The sequence below is a fragment of the Nerophis ophidion genome, linkage group LG27, assembly GCF_033978795.1.
Source record: "Nerophis ophidion isolate RoL-2023_Sa linkage group LG27, RoL_Noph_v1.0, whole genome shotgun sequence".
Classification (NCBI taxonomy): Eukaryota; Metazoa; Chordata; class Actinopteri; order Syngnathiformes; family Syngnathidae; genus Nerophis; species Nerophis ophidion.
This window is the reverse complement of record NC_084637.1, coordinates 31,537,234-31,550,577: the sequence shown is the minus strand read 5'-3', so window position 1 is coordinate 31,550,577 and position 13,344 is coordinate 31,537,234. Positions and strand designations below refer to the sequence as shown.

The 13,344-nt window shown below is 41.8% G+C and overlaps 1 protein-coding gene across 2 annotated transcripts in view; it reads left to right on the top strand.

Moving 5' to 3' along the window:
* LOC133544265 (E3 ubiquitin-protein ligase Midline-1-like) overlaps positions 1 to 13,344 on the top strand; it is a 93,260-nt gene that overhangs the window by 21,646 nt on the left and 58,270 nt on the right. Inside the window, exon 1 of one of the 2 annotated variants that reach the window (XM_061889425.1) lies at positions 1,353 to 1,587. The exons of the other annotated variant lie outside the window; for it this stretch is intronic. The gene's annotated coding sequence lies outside the window, so the exon portion shown is untranslated. Of the gene's footprint in view, positions 1 to 1,352; positions 1,588 to 13,344 lie in introns of those variants that run through there. 2 annotated transcript variants of the gene reach the window in all.

Genomic DNA, 13,344 nt, shown 5'->3' with positions numbered 1-13,344 from the left:
GAGAATTCACATCCAGTGGGACGCCAGTGACAATGCTGACTATGAGAAACCTTGGAGAGGACCTCAGATGTGGGCAACTCCCCCTCCTCCCCCCCTCTAGGGGACCGAAAGCAATGGATGTCGAGCGGGTCTAACATGATACTGTGAAAGTTCAATCCATAGTGGCTCCAACACAGCCGCGAGAGTTCAGTTCAAGCGGATCCAAGACAGCAGGAAACCATCTCAAGCGGAGGCGGATCAGCAGCGTAGAGATGTCCCCAACTGATACACAGGCGAGCGGTCCATCCTGGGTCTCGACTCTGGACAGCCAGTACTTCATCTATGGTCATCGGACCGGACCCCCTCCACAAGGGAGGGGGGGCATAGAAGAAAGAAAAGAAGCGGCAGATCAACTGGTCTAAAAAGGAGGTCTATTTAAAGGCTAGAGTATACAGATGAGTTTTAAGGTGAGACTTAAATGCTTCTACTGAGGTAGCATCTCGAACTGTTACCGGGAGGGCATTCCAGAGTACTGGAGCCCGAACGGAAAACGCTCTATAGCCCGCAGACTTTTTTTGGGCTCTAGGAATCACTAATAAGCCGGAGTCTTTTGAAGGCAGATTTCTTGCCGGGACATATGGTACAATACAATTGGCAAGATAGGCTGGAGCTAGACCGTGTAGTATTTTATACGTAAGTAGTAAAACCTTAAAGTCACATCTTGAGTGCACAGGAAGCCAGTGCAGGTGAGCCAGTATAGGTATATATGTATGTATATATGTATATAAAGGTATATACAGTATAGGTATATATGTATGTATATATGTATATAAAGGTATATACAGTATAGGTATATATGTATGTATATATGTATATAAAAGTATATACAGTATAGGTATATATGTATGTATATATGTATATAAAGGTATATACAGTACAGGCGTAATGTGATCAAACTTTCTTGTTCTTGTCAAAAGTCTAGCAGCCGCATTTTGTACCAACTGTATTCTATGCTTCCTTTCATTGGATTTCCCTTGTCTAGAGGCCCAAAGCAAAAAAAACAACCGCACTGATGGAAACACTCCGTTATACAAGGTGAAGTCAGTATCGAGGGATACGTCGAAGGTGGCGTCGGACCACTCGGACGCGGAGTCAAAGGTATGCACATCGCATCGTCCCACGGCATGCTTTCCTTCTGACACATCCCGGACTCCGCCCTGACTGGTCAAGCTATTGGCCTAGTTCGAGGCAGGGCGGCCCACTGGTGGATTTGAATAGGGAAGCAGGGTGGGAGGCGGAGGATGGGGAGGGACGGAGGCGGTGCACTACTTTGTGCCGGCTTGCTCTCTCTCTATCCCTCTCTCTGAGTGGGTGTGTGTAGGGTCAGGATGCACTAGCTCACGCAGGCAAGGGAGGAAGCATGTCATGAGAGGTGATGACACAGCTGCTGAGCCGTGGCCACATCCTCGCTAAGTCTCCGTTGGGCTACTGGCGGCGAGCGCTTTTGGCCACAGGAAAGGGAGTCAAAGATAGCGCACCGTCAAGCTTATCTGTCGCTTCCTCTCTGTTCTGTTCTTTGTGGATGATGGGATTTTAACCATGTGGAAGGTAAGAGGAAGGAGACTTTGTTGTTGTTTCCTTCCACAGAACTTGCCTCTAAGTCTCGAGGAAAATCCTAGAGTATTTGGTTACTCACTTCTGCAGCTGCAACAGCTTTTACTCTGAGAATACTTTCCGCAAGGTTTTTTTTGAGAGGCCATAGGTTACTCGTGTTGTATCGGTTCTAATTAATAGAGGCCAAGGTCTGATCTTTCTAGTTCTTCCCCCAATCAAGTATCCTGGAACAAAAAAGGGGCAAACCTTACAGACCAAAAAAGTCTTGGTATGTTGAAGAAATTCTACGAACGACAAAGAATTTATGAAAGCCTTGCCAGGCTTTTTTTTCATTTGTACTTTGAGGTTTTTGGAGGCGGTGAGAATGGTAAATGCCGGCAGCGGTGGAATGATAATTAAAGAGCTGCGCTACTCGGGACGCAACCAATGAAAGCTGGGGGGCAATCTGTGTCCTGGACTTAGGACGAGGTGTTTATCTCACAAGAGCAGCTACCGTTGAAATATTTGCCTGGTTTTTGGGAGGATTTGGTGTGCGTGTGAGACTCTTCTTTTGTGTGACCCACTTTTACTGAGCAATTGTGTTTTTTTGCAGGGTGGGGCGGGGGGTTCCGCGTTTGAAGGCTAAAACCACTTAATGATAGGAGACATTCCTTCAGGGGTGATTAAAAGGGAAGTCTGTGTGTGGATTGGAAAGCTTTTTGTTTCACAAGCAGAGCGATGCATGGCAAGCGTGTTCATGTTTGCATGTGTGTGGACTCAGGCATGTGTGAGACAGCTGGGCCATGACGCCACCCACTGCACCCCCCGCCCCCCGGACTGAACAGGTCAGGTCACAGGACAGCAAGGAAATAATCTGTTCTAATGCGGCTCATATCAGGAAACGTATCGTGATCGATACAGCGCTAGGCATTTTGTGGGCCTAAATAACATTTGGTCTATGGTCCTTATTTTGGTCTTTAGTGAAGTGAAGTGAATTATATTTATATAGCGCTTTTCTCAAGTGACTCAAAGCGCTTTACATAGTGACACCCAATATCTAAGTTACATTTAAACCAGTGTGGGTGGCACTGGGAGCAGGTGGGTAAAGTGTCTTGCCCAAGGACACAACGACAGTAACTAGGATGGCACAAGCGGGAATCGAACCTGCAACCCTCAAGTTGCTGGCACGGCCACTCTACCAACCGAGCTATGCCGGCTTTAATATCACTTAATTATATTTTTTACACTCCAGAAAGGCTAACATCTATGCCCCACATACACACATTTTGTTTGTTTACATGCACTAAAACAACTAATTACTGACTTGGTTTGGTTGGAACTATCTTTATAAAAACTTTTAACGATGGGTTAGCATATCTAAGTTATGGGACCGTAAACTAGTTCCCTCTTACAAACCCCGTTTCCATATGAGTTGGGAAATTGTGTTAGATGTAAATATAAACTGAAGACAATGATTTGCAAATCCTTTTCAACCCATTTTCAGTTGAATATGCTACAAAGACAACATATTTGATGTTCAAACTCATAAACTTTATTATTTTTTTGCAAATAATAATTAATTTAGAATTTCATGGCTGCAGCACGTACCAAAGTAGTTGGGAAAGGGCATGTTCACCACTGTGTTACATCACCTTTCTTTTAACAACAGTCAATAAACGTTTGGGAACTGAGGAAACTAATTGTTGAAACTTTGAAAGTGGAATTCTTTCCCATTCTTGTTTTATGTAGAGCTTCAGTCGTTCAACAGTCCGGGGTATCCGCTGTCGTATTTTACGCTTCATAATGCGCCACACATTTTCCATGGGAGACAGGTCTGGACTGCAGGCGAGCCAGAAAAGTACCCGCACGAGCTAAATGTGGCTTGTCATTGTCTTGCTGAAATAAGCAGGGTCGTCCATGAAAAAGACGGCGCTTAGATGGCAGCATATGTTGTTCCAAAACCTGTATGTACCTTTCAGCATTAATGGTGCCTTCACAGATGTGTAAATTACCCATGCCTTGGGCACTAATGCACCCCCATACCATCACAGACGCTGGCTTTTCAACTTTGCGTCAATAACAGTCTGGATGGTTCGCTTCCCCTTTGGTCCGGATGACACGATGTCGAATATTTCCCCACAAAAAATTAAATGTGGACTCATCAGACCACATAACACTTTTCCACTTTGCATCAGTCCATCTTCGATGATCTCGGGCCCAGAGAAGCCGGCGGCGTTTCTGGATGTTGTTGATAAATGGCTTTCGTTTTGCATAGTAGAGCTTTAACTTGCACTTACAGATGTTGCAACAAACTGTATTTAGTGACAGTGGTATTCTGAAGCCCATGTGGTGATATCCTTGAGAGTTTGATGTCGTTTTTTTATACAGTGCCGTCTGAGGGATCGAGTTAGTTGTTGACGAACCCCAAGATGCAGAGATGGAGGCAGGCATGGAGTGAGCAAACATGATTTTAATATAAATACTAAGACAAAACCAAACAAAGGGTTCAAACCAAAAGCGCGCAGGTGGGCGGATAAAAAACAAAAGGCCTTTAGCATAGAAGCTAACAAGAAACAAAAAGGAACTTTAGTATGGAAGCTAAAGGATAACAAACGGAAAAACTGGAAATGGCTATGGCTAAGAAAAACAGCTTACCGCTACGACGACCAGGACAAGATGTAGCACGACAGGTAATAGCTGAAATAATGCCAGACACGACAGGTAGCAAAGACACAAGAGTGACATGAGGCAACGACAATACAAATGACAACACAATGATCCAGCAACTGACACAAGACAAAGGAGGTACAAATAGGAGCTGGCTGATTGGCAACAGGTGTGGCCAGATGCCAATCAGCCACAGCTGAAGGGGAACACAGCACTCAGGGAACAAGACAGGAAGCTGACAAAATAAGAGCACTAGACAGGAACTAAGGACAGGAAATACTAAACACAGGAAACAGACAAATGCAGAGGAAAAAACTAAAACATAGACAAACTGTCAGGGGCAAGCCTGACAATATAGAATGAAATAAAAAAAAAATGTCCATCCATTGTGAACGATGTGAAAATTCCATGAAAAATCCAATTCCTCTTTTAGCTTCCCGTCTTTATAACCAATGGTGACACCTCTGTTTTGAACTTTAATGAAGGGTTCTTGAACGCACCACAGTTATGTGCAATTAGATGCAAAATTGAAACTTTGACATGCATTTTTCCGATGCTGCCGCCAATAGATTTGTCGTATTTTTACCTTTAACACACGGCTGTGTGTCAACGCATAAATGTGAGCTTTGATGACTTTATGACGTCTGTGTTGAGTGAACAGTGAAGTGAAAATTTTTTTAAAAATTGACTGTTTTCCACCTGCACTTTTATACACTTGGTCGTGTGATTTTATCAAACATATAAATTAACTTTAACAACAAAATTAGTTTTGTGGCCCCACTAGTGGTTGTGGCCCTCAACAACCGCTTAGAGTCTCTAGTGCAAAAACTGAACGAAGCCGCGGGCCGAGGTTGAACAAATTAATCCTTTAATAGGGACCCAAAAAAGTTTTGCATCGAATATTGACCAAGCAAGGCTTATATAACTTTATAGTGACATGCAAACTCGAGTTTTAAATAATAATAATTAAAAAATATCAATGACATATCAAATAAAATACAAATACAAATTGAATGCCTCTTTTCGGCGGCGGGTTTGAGTTGGGGCGGGGTTTGGTGGTAGCTGGGGAGTATACTGTAGCGTCCCTGAAGAGTAAGTGATGCAAGGGGTTCTGGGTATTTGTTGGGTCGTGTTTATGTTGTGTTACGGTGCGGATGTTCTCCCGAAATGTGTTTGTCATTCTTGTTTGCTGTGGGTTCACACTGTGGCTTATATTTGTAACAGTGTTAAAGTTGTTTATACGGCCACCCTCAGTGTGACCTGTATGGCTGTTGACCAAGCAGAGGTGGGTAGAGTAGCCAGAAATTGTACTCAAGTAAGAGTACTATTACTTTAGAGACTTATTACTCAAGTAAAAGTAAGGAGTAGTCACCCAAATATTTACTTGAGTAAAAGTAAAAAGTATGTTGTGAAAAAACTACTCAAGTACTGAGTAACTGATGAGTAACCTGTTTGTTTAATGATTACGGCAACAAATAATGCACAAAAACATAAAAATAGCAATGAGCAAATTCATAACCAGGAATATCTCTTAAGCAACTAAAACAATAATATATGTTAAATAATAATACATTAAAATAAAAAAATTAAGGCAAATTGAGCCACAATAACTTAACAGCACCATAGGCTCAGTAGGCATTTATTGATTGATTGATTGAAACTTGTATTAGTAGATTGCACAGTACAGTACATATTCCCTACAATTGACCACTAAATGGTAACACCCCAATAAGTTTTTCAACGTTAATCAATTACTTAATAAATGACCAAGTCGAGGTGATCTACCTCATATATACATACACACACATATCATATATATATATATATATATATATATATATATATATACAGTATATAATTTATAGTTATTTATTTTGCCGTTTTTGTTGACATGTTAAAGGTGTTTTAATGAATATACATGCATGTTTAACACATAGATTCCTATTTTTCATGAAGACAAGAATATAAGTTGGTGTATTACCTGATTCTGATGACTTGCATTGATTGGAAACAGACAGTATAGTGCTAATAATGTCCACATTTTCAAATGGAGGAGAAAAAAAGTTCCTCTTTTCTGTCTAATACCACATGAAAGTCGTTGGTTTTTGGCATCTTATTTGTCCAGCTTCCATATTCTTTTTTTTATACACTTTACAAGAAGTACAAACTCCGTAGCTTGCTCGCTTGTTTGCGCTGGCTTTCGGAGACTCTTATTTTGTTAGCGCAGGCGCGATGGGGCGGCGCTTTTATTGTGAAGACAGGAACTGTGCGATCAGTCTTTAGGCTTTTGACGGGAAGTACGGTTGAAATAAAAAGTGTCTTTTTTCCTTTACACTTTTGATTGAAACTTTTATTAGTAGATTGCACAGTACAGTACATATTCTGCACAATTGACCACTAAATGGTAACACCCCAATAAGTTTGTCAACTTTTTTAGGTCGGATTGGACGTGTGACGGTCACGTGACCGCCTGGTTTTGTTTGATTGGTCCAACGTCACCAGTGACTGCATTTGATTGGTGAAACGCAGACGTGCGTAGTTCCTACTTTGAATGCGTGTCTGACAAAATCAAAACAAACAAAGCGTGCATTAACAGATCGATAAAAAAAAAAAGTAGCGAGTAACGAGCTGATTGTAGATAAATGGAGAGGAGTAAAAGTAGCGTTTCTTCTCTATAAATATACTCAAGTAAAAGTCAATCAATCAATCAATCAATGTTTACTTATATAGCCCTAAATCACTAGTGTCTCAAAGGGCTGCACAAACCACCACGACATCCTCGGTAGGCCCACATAAGGGCAAGGAAAACTCACACCCAGTGGGACGTCGGTGACAATGATGACTATGAGAACCTTAGAGAGGAGGAAAGCAATGGATGTCGAGCGGGTCTAACATGATACTGTGAAAGTTCAATCCACAATGGATCCAACACAGTCGCGAGAGTCCAGTCCAAAGCGGATCCAACACAGCAGCGAGAGTCCCGTTCACAGCGGAGCCAGCAGGAAACCATCCCAAGCGGAGGCGGATCAGCAGCGCAGAGACAAAGTAAAAGTATGTTGCATAAAAACTACTCTTAGAAGTACAATTTATCCCAAAAGTTACTCAATTAAATGTAACGGAGTAAATGTAGCTCGTTACTACCCACCTCTGTGCACAAGTATGCTCTGAGTGGGCCGGCACGTTGTTTTTATGGAAGAAAAGCGGACGTGGTGACATGTAGAGAACGCCAAAGGCAGTGCTTTTACGGCCCACCCCAATATTATTGTCCGGGTGGAAATCGGGAGAAATTCGGGAGGGGCACTGAACTTCGGGAGTCTCCCGGGAAAATCGGGAGGGTTGACAAGTATGAGCTCTAATGTTGATTTGATGTTGCCTCAAGGGCCAAATGAAATTACACGGCGGGCCAAATTTGGCCCGCGGGCCAGAGTTTGACACCCATGGTCTAGTGGCAAGCTGGCCCCTGATTGCTGGCAGTTTTGTTGCCGCTGTTTCCTGTTTCCCATGCATGACATGTTTTTAGTGCCATTGTCAAACAAACCGGGCGTGGGGAAAAGCATCACAGCTGTCAGAGAGACCCTGACGCTGGCGTGCAAAATGTCCCAGATAAATATAGCCCAGGTGTTATTGTCATGTCCTGTTCCTGCTTAAGTGCTTTCTCACGGTTTGTTGATCCGAACTGTTGATTTTTAAGAACATGCTACGCTCAAAAAGATTGTTGACCTTTGCAGTCTGGCGTTGTTTCTCCTGGGGGAGAGCGAAACCACTCTTAGACAAGAGGTGGGCGATTCTGAAAAAGACGGACAAAGGTCCAAATATTGATTATTTATTGACGTTAAATGAATATACAGTCGTGGTTAAAAGTTGACATACACTTGTAAAGAACATAATGTCATGGCTGTCTTGAGTTTCCAATCATTTTAAACAAAATTTTTTGTGATAGAGTGATTGGAGCACATACTTGTTGGTCACAAAAACCATTCATGAAGTTTGCTTCTTTTATGAATTTATTATGGCTTTGTGACGAACTCCAAGATGCAGAGAAGGCAGGAAAACATGATTTAATATAACACAAAAACAAGAGCAAACAAAAGGGTACGCGCACAAGGCGGAGAACAAACTTGGCTATGAACGAAAACTAGCACAAAGGCTAACTGTTGACTAGAAACAAAAAACACTGTGACACGAAGTAACTATGACATGAACAGAGTGAACAGAATGACATTGACAGGTAGTGGTGACAATAATCCAGCTCTGATTGGAGGACAAAGCAGGTTTAAATAGGAAATCGGGCTGATTGACACCAGGTGTGGCCAGGTGCCAATCAGCCGCAGCTGAGGAGAAAACGCTCAGGGAGAAAAGCGGGAAATGACCAAAATAAAAGAGCTGACAGGAAACAAAGACATATAGAGGAAAAACTAAAACGAAACCTGACAAAAAGTATACATAAAGCAATGTTAATATTTGCTTACATGTCCCGTGGCAAGTTTCACTGCATTAATGGACGGCGTGGCGCAGTGGGAGAGTGGCCGTGCGCAACCCGAGGGTCCCTGGTTCAAATCCCACCTAGTACCAACCTCGTCACGTCCGTTGTGTCCTGAGCAAGACACTTCACCCTTGCTCCTGATGGGTGCTGGTTGGCGCCTTGCATGGCAGCTCCCTCCATCAGTGTGTGAATGTGTTTGTGAATGGGTAAATGTGGAAGTAGTGTCAAAGCGCTTTGAGTTCCTTAAAGGTAGAAAAGCGCTATACAAGTACAACCCATTTATCATTTATTTTAATGCACTTTTTTTTAGCCATCCACAGGCTTCTGGCAAGCTTTTGGTTGAGTTTTTGATCACTCCTCTTGACACAGAACTTTCCTCCAGAAGGTCTTATCTTTGTCCATGTGATGTCAGATGAAACAGCAATTGAGCTGTTTGGCTACAATACCCAGCAATATGTTTGGAGGAGAAACAGTGAGGCCTTTAATCCCAAGAACACCATCCCTACCGTCAAGCATGGTGGTGGTAGTATTATACTCTGGGCCTGTTTTGCTGCTAATGGAACTGGTGCTTCACAGAGAGTAAATGGGACAATGACAAAGGAGGATTACCTTAAAATTCTTCAGGACAAGCTAAAATCATCAGCCCGGAGGTTGGGCGCAGTTGGGTGTTCCAACAGGAAGATCACCTCAAACGCACGTCAAAAGTGGTAAAGGAATGGCTAAATCAGGTTAGAACAATGCCGAAGAAACAAGTCCATATCAGGAAACCAACAAATTTAGCTGAACTGCACCAATTTTGTCAATAGAAGTGGTTGCCAGAAGCTTGTGGATGGCTACCAAAAGCGACTAATTTCGGTGAAACTTGCCAAGGGACATGTAAGCAAATATTACCATTGCTGTATGTATACTTTTGACCCAGCACATTTGCTGACATTTTCAGTAGAGCCATAATACATTCATAAAAGAACCAAACTTCATGAATATTTTTTGGTGACCAACAAGTATGTGCTCCAATTACAAAAAATAAGAGTTGTAGAAATGATTGGAAACTCAAGACGACCATGACATTATTTTCTTCACAAGTGTATGTAAGCTTTTGACCACGACTGTAGATAGATAGACAACTGGAGGCGTGTCTTAATGAAATTAAACAATGGATGTCCGCTAACTTTTTGCAACTCAACGCCAAAAAAACCGGAAATGCTGATTATCGGTCCTGCTAGACACCGACCTCTATTTAATAATACAACTCTAACATTTGACAACCAGACAATTAAACAAGGCGACACAGTAAAGAATCTGGGTATTATCTTTGACCCAACTCTCTCTTTTGAGTCACACATTAAAAGCGTTACTAAAACGGTCTTCTTTCATCTCCGTAATATCGCTAAAATTCGCTCCATTCTGTCCACTAAAGACGCTGAGATCATTATCCATGCGTTTGTTACGTCTCGCCTCGATTACTGTAACGTATTATGTTCGGGTCTCCCCATGTCTAGCATTAAAAGATTACAGTTGGTACAAAATGCGGCTGCTAGACTTTTGACAAGAACAAGAAAGTTTGATCACATTACACCTGTACTGTATATACCTTTATATACATATATACATACATATATACCTATACTGTATATACCTTTATATACATATATACATACATATATACCTATACTGTATATACCTTTATATACATATATACATACATATATACCTGTACTGGCTCACCTGCACTGGCTTCCTGTGCACTTAAGATGTGACTTTAAGGTTTTACTACTTACGTATAAAATACTACACGGTCTAGCTCCATCCTATCTTGCCGATTGTATTGTACCATATGTCCCGGCAAGAAATCTGCGTTCAAAGGACTCTGGCTTATTAGTGATTCCCAAAGCCCAAAAAAAGTCTGCGGGCTATAGAGCGTTTTCCGTTCGGGCTCCAGTACTCTGGAATGCCCTCCCGGTAACAGTTCGAGATGCTACCTCAGTAGAAGCATTTAACTCTCACCTTAAAACTCATTTGTATACTCTAGCCTTTAAATAGACTCCCTTTTTAGACCAGTTGATTTGCCGTTTCTTTTCTTTTTCTCCTATGTCCCACTCTCCCTTGTGGTGGGGGTCCGGTCCGATCTGGTGGCCATGTAATGCTTGCCTGTGTATCGGCTGGGGACATGTCTGCGCTGCTGATCCGCCTACGCTTGGGATGGTTTCCTGCTGGCTCCGCTGTGAACGGGACTCTCGCTGCTGTGTTGCATCCGCTTTGAATTGGTCTCTCGCGACTGTGTTGGATCCATTATGGATTGAACTTTCACAGTATCATGTTAGACCCGCTCGACATCTATTGCTTTCCTCCTCTCCAAGGTTCTCATAGTCATTATTGTCACCGACGTCCCACTGGGTGTGAGTTTTCCTTGCCCTTATGTGGGCCTACCGAGGATGTCGTAGTGGTTTGTGTTGTGGTTTGTGCAGTCCTTTGAGACACTAGTGATTTAGGGCTATATAAGTAAACATTGATTGATTGATTGATAGTTTTAAAATGTGGAACTAATGCATAAACACAAGTAGCAGAACAAAGACCGGAGTAGAAGCGAATTAGCAAAGAAGTCGATGAATAAACCAGGAGAGAGAATAATCCCCACACAGCAGGACAAGACCGTGTGCCGTAGATATGAAGGGGTCGCTAGGATGGTAACCGGGGACCAAGTGTCTGGGCAATAAAACAAGAAGAATGCCTGTTGGTCGCTTAGCATTTTCTCGACTTTTATATGTACCGTATTTTTCGGATTATAAATCGCTCTGGAGTATAAATCGAAAATGCATAATAAAGAAGGAAAAAAACAATGGAGTATAAGTCGCATTTGTGGGGGAAATTTATTTGATAAAAACCAACACCAAGAATAGACACTTGAAAGGTAATTCAAAATAAATAAAGAATTGTGAACAACAGGCTGAATAAGTGTACTTTTTGGTGGTTCTCCGTTGAGTCTTGATCATCCGGAACAATTTTTTTCTCAGCATTGCGTTTTCTTCCTGATCGTGGCAGTGACAAAACTGTGCCATGCAATATATACTTACGAACAATTGTCTGCAAAGTTGTTTTTGGGACCTTATGACCAATTGAGAAGGTGCCTGGTATGTTGACCTAACATATTATGGTAAGAGTCATTTAAATAACTATAACATATAGAACATGCTATACCTTTACCAAACTATCCGTCACTCCTAATCGCTAAATCCGATGAAATCTTCTTCCTCGATGTCGCTTCTAAACAACTCTGCCAACTCCAAAGGTATGCGCCGCTTCCTCTTGTCGTTTTCTGCTGCATATTTTACTAGCTTGTAATCTGCAGTATATGTGTTATGATCCGCTGCCTGGATCATATCATGTTCTGCTTTTGAGTCGTTTTTGTATTATATTCTGTTAGTTTTTGACTGCCTTACTTCCTGGTTTGTTCTGTTTCCATAGTTACTCATTAGATTCACCTGCCTCTTGCTTTTGACGCGCACCAGCCTCTTGATTACTGTTTTTATTTAAGCCTGCCATTTATGTTCATTCATTCTTGCCTCCTAGTTTGTGTTTCACAACAGTGACAACTCTGATACCCATGTTTGTACTTGCTAGCTCCCGCGCTAAACTTTTGCTCCTCTAGCTCCCATGCTAGTAGTTTTGTTTTGACTTTTTTGCCTAGAGTTTGTACTTGCTAGCTTCCGCGCTAAGCTTTTGCTCCTCTAGCTCCCATGCTAGTAGTTTTGTTTAGCCTTTTTTGCCTAGAGTTTGTACTTGCTAGCTTCCGCGCTAAGCTTTTGCTCCTCTAGCTCCCATGCTAGTAGTTTTGCCTTGCCTTTTGTGCCTAGAGCAAGTTTTTCTGTTTCATAGTCTGTTTTATTTATTAAATAAATCTTTGGTTCTTACCTCCACGTTGTGTCCGTTGCCCGACTGCATCTCTGAGAGAACAAACCCGCATCACGATGCCCCGCACTTGTCACAGTAGGAAAAACTTGCTCTAGGTACAAAAGGCAAAACAAAACTACTAGCATGGGAGCTAGAAAAGCAAAAGCTTTGCGCGGGAGCTAGCAAGTACAAACATGGGTATCAGAGTCGTCACTGTTGTGAAACACAAACTAGGAGGCAAGAATGAATGAACAGAAAAGGCAGGCTTAAATAAAGACAGTAATCAAGAGGCAGGTGTGCGTCAAAAGCAAGAGGCAGGTGAATATAATCAGTAACTATGGAGACAGAACAAACCAGGAACTAAGGAAGTCAAAAACTAACAGAATATAATACAAAAACGACTCAAAAGCAGAACATGATATAATCCGGGCAGCGGATGATAACAACATGATTTCCTTTTCGGTGTCATTTTTGTTCAGACATTCTCAGGTTTTATAAGTTACTGATGAAATTATCAATTTTTTGGAGAAGACAACTGCCTTTATTAATCCTAAATTGGAGAAATTTACTTCACACCGGGAAAACTGGGTCAATTATGTCACGCCCCATAAGCCTGACTTATATTTTACGAATTAGTGCACTGCTTTAAAAAAAAGATTACTCCCAATGTGTGTACGTGTATGTAAATATGTGTATGTGTATGTATGTATGTATGTATATTATTTATGTTTATT